The sequence below is a fragment of the Macrotis lagotis genome, chromosome 5 (genome assembly GCF_037893015.1).
Source record: "Macrotis lagotis isolate mMagLag1 chromosome 5, bilby.v1.9.chrom.fasta, whole genome shotgun sequence".
NCBI classification, from domain to species: Eukaryota; Metazoa; Chordata; class Mammalia; order Peramelemorphia; family Peramelidae; genus Macrotis; species Macrotis lagotis.
Window position 1 is genome coordinate 246,233,173 of NC_133662.1, and position 17,533 is coordinate 246,250,705.

The following is a 17,533-nucleotide window of genomic DNA, read 5'->3' on the forward strand; positions in this document are numbered from 1 at the left end:
TGTATGGTTAAGAGTGGTATTTGAAAACATGTTTTTTCTACTCTTTTAGATTATAAACTCTTGGAGATCAGAGATGCTCATTCCTTTCCCCCTTCCTTTCTTATTTCCTTCATTCCATATAATATAATAATAGTCAAATTTGGAATCAGAGGACCTAGTTTCTCATCCCATCTCAAGAACTCACTACTTCTGTGACCACTTCTCTGGGTATCAATTTCTCATCTGTAAAATGAGAGAATTGCACCAAATGATCCTGTAATCTCTTCAAGGTCAAAATCTCAAGTCCTTCAATAAGTATTTATTAAGCATATATTCTGTGTGAGATTATCTGAATGTTATATAGCTAATCCTGACTTCAAAAGGCATAATCTAATAGGAAGATAAAAATATGCAAAGATGATTATAATAGAAGGCAGGGTTTCTATTACTGTGAGAGAGTAACAAAGGACCTGTGGAAGTTTGTTCCAAGGGAATTCTGGTTGGTGGATTAAAAGAGGCTTCATAGAGGAGGTGTCCTGAGTGGTTCATATGAGGGAAAGCAATTTCAGGAAGAAATCACCTTTTACACAGTGCCTTCTATCACTCTTTGCTCCTTCATAGGACCAGAAAAGAGCCTCGTTTACAAGTAATATTTAATACATTTAATAAATTTACCAGTAAATATTTAATAAATAATTTATTGAATGAATGATAAAATGGATAGAAGAAAATATGAAGAACTTCCATATCCCTAAAAAACAAACAACACTTCAGTCTTTTCTTTTGGAAGTTTGGCCACTAAGGCGAGTGCCACTGGCTGTGCTTGAAGTAGGATCATTTTCCACCAAACACCCAGCAGTCTGCAAGTCTAACTTCTGCTTTGCCAGAGTGCACCCATTAGAGGTACTTAGCAGAAACAAAGCAAAAATTACCAAAGGGAAGCATCAGCCGAGTCATATTCCTGACTTTTCAGACCTGACAGATTTATTTCACCTCTGAATTACCTTAGAGAATCTCCCATTGATCACAAAACACCTTGGGAAATTCAATTTCTCAAGTGCTGCTGACCTTTCTGGGGAGGGGTCATTGCCTTGTCTGCCTTGGAGTAAACACTGGCCTGGCTTTGAGAGCCCAAGACTTCACAGTGAGACTCCTCATCTGTATTCTTTTGGTTCATGTTTTGACGTGGTGCATCCTGTTATTTGTTTTTTATATCTCGTGACTGTAACTTTTAATTTCTGCAGATGGGGAAAGAAATGTTGCATCAAGGAGGGAATGAATTCATTTCAAAAAGAGTACTGCTAAAGTGTGGCAGTTCAATAAAAACATAGCCTGTGGCTCTGAAATTCTCTTTATACAAGTCAGAAAATAGAGAGTTTAGTGGCTCACCTGTCCATCTTGGGCTCCTTTAGTACACCACAGCAGAGAAGGCAGAACTGGTCTGTGCTCCCTGGCCCCTCCTACCACCACTGACCATTAGTGATTCCCATGACTTTTGCAGTGCCTTTTACTTCACTGTGTGGATAAAGGGTTAATTCCTTTAAAAAAAATAAAGACTAGTTTGGGTTGGAAGTGAGAGCAGTAAAGGAAAGAGATTTAATTCTGCAGGAAACTAGGTCAGCAGATTGTTATTATCATGCTTGAAAGACCAAGATGGTTTTCATTTAGCAATGAACTCAGTTGACATTGTGTATGGTCAACTTCCTCTTCCCAGAAACCCATCTTTAATTGTTGCTCTGTACATCTTGGATGGTTTGAGGGAAATGTTGAGCCAAAAGAACTCAATCTTAAACTCAAGTAGAACCAACCTCTCTGAAGCTAAAAGAGGTTTGATATTATAGGAAGGAAAGCCTCTCAGGCTCTGGAAAATCAATGTTTACTGTCTGTAGCCTCCCAGTCCAGACATTGTTGACGTTAATGGGTCCAACTGGATTCATCCACATCAATTGCAATTGATAACCAGTAGATGTTACCAAGGACTGGGTGCTCTAAAAGCAGACCTGTCCAATGGAGAGAACACGAGGAGCTTGATTCAAATCCTTTTTCATGCTATCTGTGTGATCTTGGGCAAGTCACTTAAACTCTCTGGGCCTCAGAACTCATCTATAAAATGGGATGATTGAACTCACTACAGTTTAGGTACAATCCAACTGTGTGACCTTAGGATGCTAAGAGACAGGCTTTATTCCTAAACTATTATTTCTCTTATATGTGATTATTTCAGTTTCCCTTTGTTTTTCTATCTGATGACCCTCTAGCCCAGGAAACATTCATCTTTATAATTTTTGTTTTGTCAGTATCTTTGTCTCTTTATTACTATGCTTGGACCATGTTTACTAAACCTAGCTATTAGCAGTTGGTTTTCCAAGACCCTCTCTAATTTTATTCAGAAGTTGAGCTATATGAAATAATGACTCTTCATCTGGGGAATCCTTAACTTCTCTAGAATGCAACCCAGACACTTATCCTTTACTCATTACTTTATCAGGAGAAATGTCTCCAACAGTTTTAATATCACTTCCTTCCTTTCCATTTAAGTGGTTCTATATGAGATATACTTGGGACATTTTGGTCACACAGTGATATTCCAACTTTCCTACAAATGAGATTCCCAGGAGAGATAGCCTGCTTCTATAGTCTTTGTGAATTCTGACATCTTTCAACACAGGTTAGGAGAACAGGATAAAGTATAGCTATGTGATGCCTGGTTCCATTTAACTGGAATTGATGAGGATTTTGACTGTTTCAGAGAAAGCCAAATTGGCACGATGAACAATCTTGGTGTTCCAGGTTGTAATCTATGCCCATCAGATAGCTTTGGGACACATTTCCGAAATTAAAAACACAATTACATAACCCCAACTGGGGCCACCTCTCCTTCTGTGGATAGCATGTAACCATGTGGTCTGTGAGAATGATCCTGACTCTGTCCCCATTTCCTGGACTTCTCCCCACTCCCCCGGAGAATGGCAAATTGGAAAAACACTTTCTGAAACTTAAAAGAGATAGTTGTTTTGAATAAAGTTATCAGATGGAACAATCTGTTGCACTGGTTTGCACAGTTATTTTTAATCCTCTGAAAAGTTGTAAGTGATTTAAGGTTGAATGATTTTTTCTTTTTCTTTTTTTTTTTTTGGTCCCTGAGTGTCTACATGTTATGTATAGACAAGGACAGGGACTGGACCTGAGATTTAATCAATATAAAGAATTCTTGGGTGAAGACTCTCCCACTACCAAAGCAGATTGGCATCTTCTGTGCAACTTGAGAACACTAAGAGATTGTCCAGGGTCACAGAGACAGCTTGAGTCAAACAACCAGATTTTAAGTACTTACTGCCTGCTGGGCCCTGTACTAAATATAGTCAGAGGGTTACTTGAACCCATGTTTTTCTGCACAAATCCACATATGGGTGGATAAATAGATGAAGTTTTACAGGCTTAACTCTACCGATTTAACATAAAGAAGAAATATTTCATAATGTCCTGGACCCCTGACTGCTTTGGTTCTGGCAACAAGAGAACCAGAGACAACCAAGTGTAGCATTTTAGAGCTGAACAAGGAAAATTCAGCCTAATACTCAGAAACTTAAGCGATCCTGATTTGCCAGTAGTTCCTGGAAGGCTTAGTGTTACCCAATCATTTCACATAAATGGGGTAAAAAGGGAAAAGCGTTGTGGCTTTCCCTTGCAAAGATATGAAAATGCAGAGTTGGGGGAGGAGAAGAATTAGGTTTGTATTTGAACCAGAGGGACTGCCTATAACCTTTTCCTTGGTCTGGTCCTCCCCCATGCTGAAAAGGTAGCACTGAAAATGGTGAGCTCATTTTGGAAATGAAGCTTGTCAATGAGAAATCTCACCATGGGAACTTGAAATCAAACCTCCCCGTGTCTTGTTCCATAAACAGACATCCATGTGGCCCACCCATTGGAAAGGCACAGCATCTTGGTAATGACCCAGTATGATCCCTTCACTGAGTCATAGAAACAGAATCCAAAGGCCTAGACAGAATTCAAGAGATCCAGTGTCCTCTCACAAAACCAAATCTGTACTGTCCCTTAACTTATCCTACCACTGAGATTGACCATAAGTAACCTTTGACAAGTGACCAAATTTCTCAGTTTCTTCATTTGTCAAATGAGGAGGTTGCACTACATGATTGGCCTCTGAGATCTTTCCAACTCCAAAGCTATATCTTCTATCATGTTCTCAGGGGATTTCAGATTCCCAGTGGTCCCTTTGAAAGCCTCTATGCTTAACTTCCCCTCAAAGGAACCAAGAGATCCAGACTCTGGCTACAAATTTGCTTTGTTAGTCCGGGCAAGTCACATACTTGCTCTCTATAAAGAGCAAGAATGCCGAGTGAATGCTGTTTGAATGTAGACTCTCCTAAGCAAATTAGATTCATCAGTTTGGTCTTGTGCATAGAAAAAACTCTAGAAAGTAACTCTGTGTTTTTGTGTGTGTGTATGTGTGTGTGTGTTGCTCTGACTGACTTCTGAGTTATTTCTCGGAGCTGGGTCATCAGAGAAGAACAGTATTATCTATATCTGAGAAAGAAGAAATGTTTACAGCATGAATATGGAGACAATCCCTTTCTCTGTAAAATGGAGTTAATATCTAGTCATCTAGTTAACTACTTATCTAGTTTTAACCAGGTAACCTCTGAGGTATCTTCCAAAGCTAAAGTTAAAATACTATTATCTCATGAATCAGAATAGTAAAGATGCATACAAGAAGCTGTGATTTCCTATATACTTCACTTAAATTAGAATTCTAATCTGTAGAATATAATAGCATTATCTCCCACTACCACTCTCTCCTTTAGTTTTCTTAAGAATTAACAGGGAGGGGCAGCTAGGTGGCATAGTGGATAAAGCACCAGCCTTGGAGTCAAGAGTACCTGGGTTCAAATCTGCTCTCAGACACTTAATAATGACCTAGCTGTGTGGCCTTGGGCAAGCCAAAAACCTAAAAAACAAACAAAAAAAAATTAACAGGGAGGGACAGCTAGGTGGCAGTGGATAGAGCACTGGCCTTGGAGTCAGAAGTACCTGAGTTCAAATGTGACCTCAGACACTTAATAATTACCTAGCTGTATGGCCTTGGGCAAGTGACTTAACCCCACTACTTTGTAAAAGAAAAAAACCAAGTATTAACAGAGAAATGATGATACCATAGCACACATAACTGCCTATAGTTAGAATCATGATCTCCAGACAAGAATGTGAGTAGCCTCTAAGGACTGGGAATCTTTTTTTCCTGCCAAGGGCTATTGGAATGTTATAACATTATTCATAAGCCATAGTTGGTCAAACATTTAATTAATTCGTTCCTAAGAAGCTTCCAGATTTATTGAATTTCAAGTCTCTCCTGAAATTGCCTTGGCAATACCAGATCCATATGGCCTGTGGGACAGAGCTTCCCTGCCCGTGAAGGCAACCTGAAGCAGAACTACTAGGGATGTTATCAGGAGATGTGGAGCTAGAAATAGATGTGGACAGAGGTAGTATGGTAGGAGGCACTTTTAGTTCTTGAAGAAGCTTTGGGCCAAAGCAGTGAAGGCTCTAATTTCCAAACCTCTTAGAAGTATGTTAAATATTCTTTAGATGTCAACAAATATCCATCAACATATACTTTCAAGTCAAATTAGAAGTAATGGTTGACACCATCTGTCTCAGTTTTGTATTTCGTCTTTTAGGGCTGAATGGAGAGTATGCTGGGGTTTTTTTTTATTTATTGTTATTTTTTGTTTTTATATCACCTTCATTTCTGAATATATCACTTCCCTATCCTCTCTAACAAAAAAAAAACTTAAGGAAAGAGAAGTTGGAATAAAGAAATTCAGTTCAGCAAAACTAACCTACATATCAGTCATGTTTGAATAGTATGTTCCATACTCATAGTACTCTCTACCTGTCCAATGATAGGTAGAAGTGTATTTTCTTTTTTTTTTTTTTCAAGGCAAATGGGGTTAAGTGGCTTGCCCAAGGCCACACAGCTAGGTAATTATTAAGTGTCTGAGGTCGGATTTGAACTCAGGTATTCCTGACTCCCAGGCCGGTGCTCTATCTACTGCACCACCTAGCTGCCCTTTAGAAGTGTATTTTCTTAATGGTTATTGCAAGTTTACTTAATTTCTTTTGGTGGTTGTTCTTTGCATTTACTTTTGTATATGATTTTCTTGTTTCTTCTTGATTCATGTTGTATCAGTTTATATATCTTCCCTTGCTTCTCTGTATTCTTCATGTTCATTATTTCTTACAGCACAGTAAGTAAAGACACAATTTTTTAAAACTATTTCCTCAATCATTCAACATTTACTTATTTCTATTTATTTGTTGACACAAAATTTTACTTCTACTTTCAACAAATTCTAAAGGATTATGCTAATTCTTTAGTCTACTGGAATATTGTTGTAAATATTGTTTGATATATGAATCAACAGCTTATATTTGATAATCCTTATTTTATTATGTTAAGATTTTTCTTGGTAATGATGCTTGTTGAATTATGATATGACCCATATTACACCTTGACTGAGTCATTGCAAAGATGAATTCATTCGAAGGAGTAAGAAATGGGCAAAGAAACCTAAGAAAATTCAGGAGTTGTTTTTTTTTTTAATGATATATAATTTTTATTTTTATTTTTTTAGGTTGTTTTTTATTTTTGCAAGGCAGATGGGGTTAAATGACTTGCCCAAGGCCCCACAGCTAAGTAATTATTAGGTATCTGAGGCCAGATTTGAACTCAGGTACTCCTGACTCCAGGGCTGATGCTCTATCTACTGTGCCACCTAGCCACCCCAGATATATAATTTTTAAGGAGAGGACTTATACTATTGTGCTCCTCAAAAACTGTTCCACAGTTTCTTGTAACAAAGAAATAGTACTAAGCAAAATAATGTTAGCTATGCTTGACCACATATACCTTATTCAGTACTTTTAGCCCATTACCCCTTACTTAGAGTTGGGAGTGGGTGTCATTATCATTCTTCTGGAGACAGGATTGGTCATTGCATTTATCTGACTTCCATTGTCTTCTTTGCTTTGTTAAGGTCATTCTGTATGTTGTTCTCTCCCTTGTGCTTACTTTGCCCTTCAAACAAATCCCTTCACGTTTCTCTAAATTCCACATACTCAATATGGCATAATATCATTCTATCATGTTCATATATTATGATTTATTTCGTTTTTCCTCCAACTGATGGACACCCATTGTATTTCCAGATTTTTACTACCACTAACAAGTGTTACTGTGAACATTTGGATGTGTTTGGATCTTTGTTTCAACCTTTGAATTCCTTGGGGATAGATGGCCAATAGTGGTGGATTTGTTTGTTTTTTCTAAAATAAATGAAGAAATTTTGAAGAATTGTTGTTAACTGTAGCACTCTAGGAGAAAGTAAAGAAGTAGTATGACCCACTGTGAACCCATTCTTCCTCAGTGTTGGAGTTTCATTTCAACCTAGAGCAGGAATGTCCAGTGTTTTAGTATCTCTCAACAAACAAGTTGTCAAGGGGCTGCATGTAGAGTTTGATATTAATTTATGACTATTGTAGTATTCTAGATGCAGTCCTTGACAAGTTTTCAATAGGTGATGCAGCCCTGAAAAGCTAAAGATTGAACACCCCTGATAGGGGTGAACATTCCCTGATAGGGAATCAGATCTACACTTTAATAAAATTACTTTTTTTTAACTTAATAGTATTTTATTTCTAATTATATGTAAAGTTTTTTTTTAAATCTTTGCAAAATTTTGAGTTCCAAATTTTTCTCCCTCCCTCCTTTTCTTTTCCATTCCCTAATAGCAAGTAATCTGATAAAGGAATAAAATTGCTTAAGCCGCAATGGGCAGAGAGTTGAGGCAGGTCTCCAGTCTTCTTAAACATGACTCATAGGATCAAAAATTTAAAGGTAGAAGACATTAAAAGTCATTAAAACCCTTCATTTTTTTATTTTTATTTTTTAATTTTTATTAAAGATATTATTTGAGTTTTACAGTTTTCCCCCACTCTTGCTTCCCTCCCCCCACCCCCACCCCACAGATAGCACTCCGTCAGTCTTTACTTTGTTTCCATGTTGTACCTCAATCCGAATTGGGTGTGATGAGAGAGAAATCATATCCTTAAAGAGAACAGAATTCTCAGAGGTAACCAGATCAAACCATAAGACATCTGGGTTCCCTTCATTTTTTTAGAAGAGAAAATAGAAGCACAGAGGTGTTAAGTGACTTGCCCAGGGTAACACAGCTAGAGTCTGATGTGAGACTTGAAACCAAGTTTTACTGTCTCCAAGTCCAGTGCTAATCTTAAACCATACTGCCTTCCATAGTAAGACCCAATTCCATCAAATTAGTGTTCTGTGGTCCACTCATACTGGCCTATGGGCTATTGTTCAGACACCCCAATGAACCTTTGGACTGGCTGACTCCCATGCAATACCCTTGTTCTTTACTTCTGCTTCTTAGAATTCCTGGTCTCCCTCTCTTCAAGTGGCATCTTCTACAGGGGACCTTTCCTGTTCTTCCCAATTGCTAATGATTTTTCATGCAAGGCTCCTTTCTGTCTTCTTTGTTCATATCTTGTTTGTATGTGTGTGGTATCCCTTACTGGTTTTTCTCACCCATTTTCTCTACCACCACCCCTCATACAAAGACAGGATGGACTCTCCAGGGTCCTAAGGAAATTGTGGGGTTAGGGTTGTGATAGGTCAGAATCTCCCCAATGCTTGTCCCTCAGGATCAGTTAAGCATTTAAAATCGACTCAATATCAATAAACTTTTACAAAGGGATATTTACTAAGAAAGTAAAATAAGGTCCAAAGTACAAAATATCCCCCCCCCAAAGTAGAACATATACCCCACTGTACCCACCTAGGCTCTAGGAAAAATATGTTAATCTTAAAGTTATAGGTATAAGACATTTTCTCTCTCTTCCCCTCCCCGCAAGTCATTCCCGGCACCTGAAGTCTTTTTATTCCTTCATGAGATGTTCCCCTCAAATTCTTTTCTGGGTGTGGCATAGCCTGGCGATGGGTTTCTTCCTTGCTCCATTTGGCCGAGTCTTTGCCAGGTGAAGTTAAGCAGGATGCTTCTCAGGACCAGTTCTTCACTGAACAGGACTCGGATGGCTACCAGCAAACTGTGACTGACTCTCCTTACAGGACAACTCTTCCAACCCTTCAGAGCTGATCATCAATTGATCTGTCCAGAGACACATTCACCCATGATCAGGAAAAAAAAATCAACAGGAATAAAAAGGAACAGGCACCCTGTTTTCATGGAACTGTGGCAGTCAGATGGGAGATATGGTTGATACCTGGCTTCCCTGGATGACCATAGAAGTGCTTCTTCCTACACTTAAAAGCTAGAGATCATTCTATGCACATTAATTTCCCATTAGCAGCCAATTAAAAGTCTGAGAATGCCTGCTTTGAAGCAGCCAGCCTTCCTTTGTGTTGGAAGCAGGCTGAGCATGTTGTAAAGGCTCTCCCCTTTAAAATGTGACTTTCTCAGAGAGTTGGCCCAGACCAGTGACCTCCTGAGGTGAGCAAGCTCCCTCTACCAAAGCAGGTCATCGCCTTCTCTGAAACTTGTAGTCTTCTGTAAGAGTCTGTGGCCTGGGGGCACTGAGAGATGACTTAGGGTCACATGGGGAACAGCAGGTTACAGCAAAGACTAGAAGCCGGGCCTCCTTGGACTTCCAGGCTGGTTGTCTAGTCACTGCTCCATCATGCCTCTCCTTAAGGACAGGAGCCGTTCCTATTTCTATCTCAGTTTCTAGGTCATCATAGACACTCAGTAAATGCTTGTTGGTTGATTGACTGACCCCTAGCTCTACGGGATCCTCAGAGATTGTGGTGTCTGCACAGTTTAGGCTCCTTCACTTTTCTCCAGAGGCGGAGTCTTGTAGATATGGACAAAATGCTGACTGCCACTTACCATCTGGGTGACTTTGGGCCAGTCTCTAAGGGAGAGGAGGGAAGAAACTCTGAAACCGCTTCCCACCTGGAGTCCCTCATCCTCCTACTGCTGTGAAGGCCCCAGTACTGGGTGCCTGTCTTCCCTGATGCTTATCTTCTCCCAGGAATCCCTCTCAGCCTGACCCACAGGTCAAGGCCATTGGCTTTATTACCTGTACAATCAGCTCCTGAAGCTGGCAGAAGGAAGTTACCAAAGACCTGTATTTCTTAGAAGTAACTTTGGGAAGGCTGCCAGCCCTGCCATTGGACTTCTGCTGCTTATGCCCCTGGGACTGATATTTGTCCAGGATTTCTGTCCTGCCTGCTTGTGAAAACCACAGGTGGCAGCTCCTGCCATGTGCGTGAGAGGTCTAGTCGCCAACCTTTCTGATTCTGACTCAGTTCATATTTCAAGGGGAGTCATTTCCCTCCTGCTGGGGATTTCAGATTATGGACCCTGAGCAAGGCTGTGTTTTTCCAAAGGTCAGTTGAGATCCAGCCATGGGAATAGAACTTCCAAGTTCTATTGAGGGAGGATTAAAAGGCTTTTCTGTGGCTGTTCACAGTGACACAGTAGGAATAAACTCCATTAGGTCAAGGTCTTGGATTCGAATACTAGTTCTATGACACTTGGCAAGTCATCTCAATCCTCTAGGCCTCAGTTTCTGCATCTATAAAATGAGAGCAGGGAGGAGGGAATTCAGTGGCCTTCAAGGTCTATTTTTATTATCCTTCCCAGCTCTGGAAAAGCCCCAGAAGTTCAGGTTACCCCACAAGCCATTTCTACCACCCCTCCATCATTTACCTAGTAATCTGTGAAGAATCTTTGCTTCCCACACAAGTCTTCCTGACTGCAAATTCAGTACTCTTAACAACCATACCAAACTGTTTCAGTCTACAAGCAATTACACAATAACCTGGGCAATTAATATTTCAGGACTGGCATTAGGGAGGAGTCTCTGTTATCCGCAGTGATAGGACCTTAGAGACCAGCCAGTACAACTCTTGTTTCACAGAGGAGGTACACAAAGTTCACAGAGGAGAAGCACTTGGCCTAGGGGAAAGAAGCAGAACGTGAGCTGGAGCCTGAAAGGGATGGTCAGAGAGGAGGGGTCCCGTGATCACTGGGCTGGAGCTAAGGGTTCCTCTCTGACAGTGTAGGCAACAAGGCACTGGAAGTTAGGGGGATCAAACTGAGAATGTCGAGCACAAACCACTGAGCACAAACACATGGTCTGCTTTCCTTCTTGGGCTTCCTTTTTGCTCTTCATCTCCTCAGAGTAAAACAGACAAAGGATTTAATGAAACCAAAACCTCAGTCACTTGGCACAGTCCAAACAATACTCCCCCCCCAAAAAAAAAAATATTTTTTTATTTTATTTAAGGCAATGGGGTTAAGTGGCTTGCCCAAGGTCACACAGCTAGGTAATTATTAAGTGTCTGAGACTGGATTTGAACTCAAATCCTCCTGACTCTAGGGTCAGTGCTTTGTTCACTGTGTCACCTAGCTGCTCCCCCCCAATATTATTGATACTTTTTGCTTTTTACATTATGGTCATTACTTTATCTTCTCCCTGGCCATCATGGAACCCTCTCAGGGGAAGAAAAAACAAACAAAATGAAAAGCCAACAAAATGATCATAATTGACCACCAGGTTGACTTTCCATACCTATAAGTCTCCCATCCCTCTACCAAGACCAAGATTGCATCCAAACTTTTTGTTTAGACTTAAAAATTAATTATATAATCCTAGACTAAGGCTCAATAGTTATGGAGAAATGAAACCACTTCCTTTTGATGTTCTTGGAAGTGCACATATTCTCTCCATCATTTTCTCCAAGATCTTTGGTCCATTACAAGGCTCTTCCCATCTCTATCCCACCCATAGATTTCAGACAAGTTTAAGAGGCAAGGAAAAAAACTACCACCAACAACAAAAAGCAGCCTTTCTTTGTTTCCAAAGATTACCTCACAGTTTTGAAAGTCAATTTAATATTCTTTATTTTTAAAATACTTTATTATTTTTACCACAAAAAGCTGGGTAACCATTTCCAATCTGGTTCAGAGACACTGCCCCAGGCTATTTTCTTGGATTTGCTTCATTTTGCTATTCATGTTATTTTTAACTTTTAATTTTCATTCTCCTCTTTTCAGCTACCTCCTATATTCCGATTTTCTGCAGATTTCACTCACTTGATGTTTCCTCCCTTTCCCAGATCCTATTAGAGTTAAGCCTGTCCCTAGCTAGCCCTGGCTCCTTGTTTGCCCTATGAATGGATAAGCCTTCATTATCTTGATTTTTCATCTTTAGTACATTGGCTGACTTGCAATCCACAAGACTGGAGAATATTTGAAATGGTCCAGCCACTGTTCTATGACCCTGGGAGTGTTTACTCCGAGCTGAGAAAAGTCAGCATGTTTTTAAAATACTCTATATCAAGAACTTTCAGCTTGGGTTTGGGAAACTGGACACTGGGCTTCTACTATTAAATGAGAAACCTTGTCTCTAGGGTGGTTGGAGCACAGATTTAGAATCAGAAGGAACATTAGGAAGCATCTGTCTAATTGATGGGTAGATTTGTGTTTCACATAGCCAAGTGGGTATTGCTTATTATCTCAGGTGCCTCCCCAGGACAATAAGTTACCACACCAGCAGGAGTGACCCTCTAGTTCCTTTGTTGCCAAGGGAAAGGTGTCACTTAACTTTCCAGTGACTTGGGTCATTTCTGTCTTCTCTCAATAACCTGAGTATGCTTTAGCCTATCATTTTTAAGCCTCAATACCAGATAGAATTTCTTTTTTGAAAGATTTAGGGATTCCTAATAAAGTTTTAAGGTTTAGGAAACCAATGGCCTTGGTGAAGAGTCATTCTGTCTCTGAGGTTCAACAGAGATCATAATAGTCCCATAATTCCTCATAATTCAGAAACCACCTTCTCTGCAAACCTTTCCTGACCCCACTATACCTTCCCTGGATATTATCCTTGATGTCCTTCACAGATGTATTTTATATGTAGTTTTATGAGTGCATCTTGTCTCCCCAAGAGAGTGTAAACTCCTGGAGGCAGTGTCTCTTCCACTTTTGTATTTGTATTATTTTTTTCCTGGTTTTTGTGGAGCAGTGGAGTTAAGTGACTTGCCCAAGGTCATACAGCTAGTAAGTATCAAGTGCCTGAGGCTGAATCTGAACTCCTGTCCTCCTGACTTCAGGGCCAGTACTCTATCTATTGGGCCACCTAGCTGCCCTATCTTTTGACTTGGTATCCCCAGTACTTAGCACCATGTTAATACATAGTAGGTGCTTAATAAATACCTATTACTGCTGGAATTTTAAATGATTAAATTTTGATTGGTTCAACCATTCCTCCAAATGATTACTTAGATCTATTATAAAAAATGTATATTTCCAGAGGCGGCTAGGTGGTGCAATGGATAGAGCAGCAGTCCTGGAGTCAGGAGTACCTGAGTTCCAATCCGGCCTCAGACACTTAATAATTACCTTGCTGCATGACCTTGAGCAAACCACTTAACCCCATTGCCTTGCAAAAAAATAAATAAATAAAAATAAAAAAATGTACATTTCCTTATTATCTACTTGCTGCTTTGGCCAAGGAGCCATTTTTCTTCCCAACAATATCCAGTGATCAGACTGTGGTGATTAGCATATGAGACTCAGAGTCACATTCCGTAGTCCAGATCTACCCCTAACCAGTTGGGGACAATTGACAAGTTATTTATAGAGCCCCATTTTTTCCTCTTAATCATTCAGCAAGTTTTTGAAAGTATCTACCAGTGCCAGGCACTGCTTGGTGTTGGAATAGAGAGATGGAAACAAATCCTAGTTCCTGCCCTCAATGAGTTTACATTCTATCAATGAGATTAAGTTCCATTAGGGGAGAACAACATGTATGCATAGAAAAATTGATATAGAGTTATTTCCAGAGGGATGGCACTAATAGGGGATCAAGGTGACCTTCTTGTAGGAGGTGGCCCCTTGAGCAGAACTTTGAAGAAAAACTGAGGATTCCACAAGTTAGAAGAGGGAGCACATTCCAAGAATGAAGGACAATCTGTGAAATGTCACAAGGACAGGATGGCATGTCCCACATGGGGAATGGCAAGGAACTCAAGTTGGAACACAAGAATCTGTAAAGGTGGATTGGAGAGAATAGGAAAGGCCTTCAAAGACCAGGGAAGAGCTTGGGTTTTTTGCACCTGATAGCAAGAGAGAGCCCCTAGAGCTTCCTGGGCAGGGATTTGACATGTTGAGAAATAGGGTCAGACCGAAGCTTTAGGAGTATCATTGGCAAATGTGTGAAGGATGGAATGAAAAGGAGAGAGACAATGCAGGATGACCAGAGAGGAGGCAGCTGCAGTCCTAGTGATGAGGTTCTGTGCCACATGGGGATTTTATTTGAGCGTGCAAAAAGGGGATGGGCCTGAGTCACATTGTTGGGGGGATCCTGTGTAAAATGAGAGGATGGCAACAAAACATTGAGGAAACTCTTCTCTTAAGGGCCCAACTACCTCAAATAATCAGCAATACCAATCAAAATGGAAGACATTTTTTTCCAAACTCTAACTCTTTCTGAGATTATATGAATGGGAACATAAATACTCCATAGTGTTAATATTAAGTGTTAGCATTGAGCAATGACTTTCATAGTATTTTCAAAATACATGTAAGACTGGGCAGTGAAGGAAAAAAAGAATTATAAAAAAAGATAGTTTCCAGAAGCTGAGTCTAAGTGAGGAGTGATCTGGACTAATCCTTGAGCCCCATAATGATGAGGATGATACAACAACAAAGACAATGATGACTACAATGATAGCAGCTGATATTTATATAGGGCTTTAAGTTTTAAGAAGCACTCTATTCATTTGATCCTCTTAACACACATGTGAGGTCTAGATGCTGTTATTATCTCCATTTTACAGAACATGGGAGGTCACACCAATTGTGGAGGCCAAATTCGAGGATCTTCCCACTGATGACTGAGTATGCTTTTATTTCCCTCCCTTGATCCTTCTGTTCCTACTTCCCTTTCTTTTTCAACTTCCATTCTTTGGTTTTCCACTTCCCAGGCTCAAGCCTGCCCCATGTTGTCCAGCTAGGTGGGTGGTGCAGTGAATAAAGCACCAGCCCTGGAGTCAGTAGTACCTGAGTTCAAATCCTACCTCAAACACTTAATAATTATCTAGCTGTGTGGCCTTGGGCAAGTCACTTAACCCCATTGCCTTGCAAAAACCTAAAGAAAAAAAAATAAAGCCATGTTGTCCAGCTCCCCAGCAGTCTTTCAGAAATAAAGAGATTACTCCTCAATTCCATTCAATAAGCCCCCACTACAGGCAAGGCCACTTCATTATAGAAGTTCCCCGAGGTTGGGAAGTGATATGGATGTGGAAGAAGAGTTTTCTTCTTCTAGTTCCTACCTGAGTGATCCTGAGGAAAGTCACTTCTGTACTAGGCCCACAATCTCTCCCACTTTAAAAGGGGAGACCTTTCCAACTTGGGCCTTAAAAGCTAGGACAATCCTGGATATGCATTTCCCCCAAGTTGTCTGTCCCTGGCGCCTTGTGTGTCCCCTCCATTTATTTCTGCAAGGGCCTGGCCATTTTGACCAGTCACAGGGCAGCCTGGTCTGGGCTCCAGTCATTGAATGGAACAACTGGGTGAGCATTAGTCTAGGCAGTCCCAGATAAGGGCTCACTCAGCCTAGACCTTTGGGAACAGGCTCCAGATCTCCAGCTATCAACTGTTTTGTATGACCAAGAAAACAGTGGGAGTTTAGAAATTGCCTCAGCAGTGGGGAAGTCTGTGGGGGCAGCCTGAAAATCCTAGGAGCCACAGTAACCACAGCCCAGAATAAGGGAAGGCCTAGAAGCTGCTGCCCTCTTTGTATTAAAATTGAGAAAGTTCAGTGCCAAAGAGGGCCTGGTTGTCAGCAGAGAGATGCCACAGCCACATGCCTGGTCGGATTCCAGCCAGTGGCCAGGATTCTGCTTTTCCCAGGAGGGCACAGGTGAGGCCCCTGCCCTCTAGCCCCAATGGGACAGAGCTTAGCATTCCTGTAAGGGTCTCCTCCTGAGGCCAAGACCAACGGAGTGACCCACATTCATTCCCAAGACACCCCACTCTGCACACTAGAGGATTGGTCATAAACAATACCAGCCAGTGTGAGTCATTAAAATGTGTATGAAAGGTCATAGTTTGAGGACATTCAGCCAGGAGGAAAAACAAACTTTATTTTTATGAACTCTCGTTCAGGCTGAGAGGCCCAAGCTTGTTTACAGAGCACCAAGGTCTGGAGCTGTGTGAGGAATCTGGGCATTTTCCAATGAGACTACATTGAATTCGCTAGGCAAAGAACAAAGACAGGGTTGTGTGAGTTGTGGGTATTGTAGTAATAATAATAATAATAACAAGAGCTAGCATTTCTAAAGCGCTTTAAGGTTTGCAAAGTGTTTTATAACTCTTCTTTCATTTGATCCTCACAACAGTCTTGAGGCGGAGACAAGTCAATGACTTGCCCAGAATCACAACCAGAGGGTCAGTTGAAATAGTTTGCTTCTGGATCCCAGTGTTTTATCCACTATTGAAAGAAAGGATAAAATTAGACAATTTTAATCATTTGGACACTTTGCAGACCAAGGAAGAAATTTGGAGTTCACCTTTTTCCTACTTCTCTTTCAAGGCAAATGTGCCCAAATGCTCAAACAGGCCACTGCTCAAATGGATTTGAGTAAATTGTTTTGGAAAGAACAACATGATGTATGAAAAAAGAAGTAGGCAGGCAGGGCCTGGGCTGTTGCCTCCTTGAAGCCTGCCCTGACTACTTCAGCCTTGAGCAGATGGTTAATCAATCGGCACCCACTACACTGCATTAGCCACCGGAAAAACCAAGACCCTGGAAAACAGCTGGACTCTCAGGAAGGTGACTGTCTACTGCTTACACTGATGAGTAAATACTAAGTGGTGGGAAAAGGAGAGTACTGAACACTGGCAGGACTAAAAAAGACCTTAGGGTACCAGAGTCTGAAAGGTAGAGGAGAGGCAGGAGAATGGTCCAGACATGGGGGTAGCCTGGGCAAAGGCAGAAGCAGGGCAAGTTGAATAGGGTAGTGACGGGCAACATGTAGGCTGGTTTGGCCAGAATGCAGAGTGCATAATAGGGAAGAATGTGAAATCTGTTAAGAAAGGGAGTTTGGTGCCAGATTGTGAAAAGTTTTAAAAGCCTGGGAGAGATTATATTTGGTCCTAGAGGCAGTAGGGATGTCATTGAGACATCTTGAGTAGAGCAATGAAGTGGTCAGACCTGTGCTATAAGAATATAGATGATTGGGTCCCACATGAACAAAATATTTATTGCAATTCTTTTTTGTGGTGACAAAGAATTGGAAATTGTGGAGATTCCATTGGGAATCTGGAGATTCCATTGGGAATCTCCCAATCCTTCCATTGGGAACTGGCTGAACAAGTTGTGGCAAATGATTGTGACAAAATACTGTTGTATTGTAAAAAACAAGATGATTTTCAGAAAAACCTGGGAGGACATATGAACTGATGCATAGTGAAGTAAACAGAATTAA

The 17,533-nt window shown here is 40.7% G+C and overlaps 1 protein-coding gene across 3 annotated transcripts in view; it reads left to right on the forward strand.

The window, feature by feature from the left end:
- PIGL (phosphatidylinositol glycan anchor biosynthesis class L) overlaps window positions 1–17,533 on the forward strand; it is a 209,589-nt gene that overhangs the window by 37,823 nt on the left and 154,233 nt on the right. The window lies entirely within an intron of this gene.